General features: G+C 37.2%; 1 protein-coding gene across 1 annotated transcript in view; it reads left to right on the plus strand.

The window, feature by feature from the left end:
- Positions 1–37: 37 nt before the first annotated feature.
- Positions 38–740, plus strand: part of LOC107576632 (beta-1,4-galactosyltransferase 4-like) — a 6,861-nt gene continuing 6,158 nt past the window's right edge. The window contains exon 1 of the mRNA XM_016262777.1: positions 38–630. The gene's annotated coding sequence lies outside the window, so the exon portion shown is untranslated. The remainder of the gene's footprint in view (positions 631–740) is intronic.

The raw sequence follows: 740 nt of genomic DNA on the forward strand, positions 1-740 counted from the left end.
TTTTTTTGTCGAATGTGCGACCATATACCTAAACCACGCTATCAAATAGTTCCACTACAAATTAAATAAAGTAACGATAGTCTTCGCTTTCTATTCATTTGAAAGGAGGACAAAATAATTCATATTTTAAACATGATCTCAAGACGTCGAAATAAAGCACATGTCGTAAATGCTAATTTTAAGGCATGATAAACCGATTTCAAATGACATTTTTCAAGTGACAGTCAAATTTGAGATAATATACATTATCACAATTATCTTATACTACAGACCCGGGGTTGTTATCCTTTTTTCCCCCCACCCAGCCATGATATACAATGTTATTTCTTTCCTCTATAAAGTAAAACGTAACAAACGAAAAGTGACTAACGTTAGACATAATTCGAAAACAGGACCTTCAGCAGCACATTCGCAAGCACTAGCTAAAAACAATACACTTTATAAATAGTTTGACGTGGCAAGGACAAGAGAAGGTCCTGTTACAAAGAAAACAAATGATGAAATGCACACAACAGACTTAAAGTAACGTTAGTGAAGTGTCAACAAGAAACGTGAGAAGAGGGGCGTAGAAGTGACAGGCTATGAACAGCATTGCTCCGGGTGAAAAACCTGAAGAATGTGACTTAACAGGTAACACTTGCCAGTAAGGAAAGTTGTGCGGTATTTTGTGCATGTGTGGGTACCTGTTTTATATCCTGGTGGGGACTTAAACCTGAATACACACAGACTCGTGGGGACTT

This window comes from Sinocyclocheilus grahami, unplaced genomic scaffold, assembly GCF_001515645.1.
Source record: "Sinocyclocheilus grahami isolate Dianchi unplaced genomic scaffold, SAMN03320097.WGS_v1.1 scaffold4070.1, whole genome shotgun sequence".
Classification (NCBI taxonomy): Eukaryota; Metazoa; Chordata; class Actinopteri; order Cypriniformes; family Cyprinidae; genus Sinocyclocheilus; species Sinocyclocheilus grahami.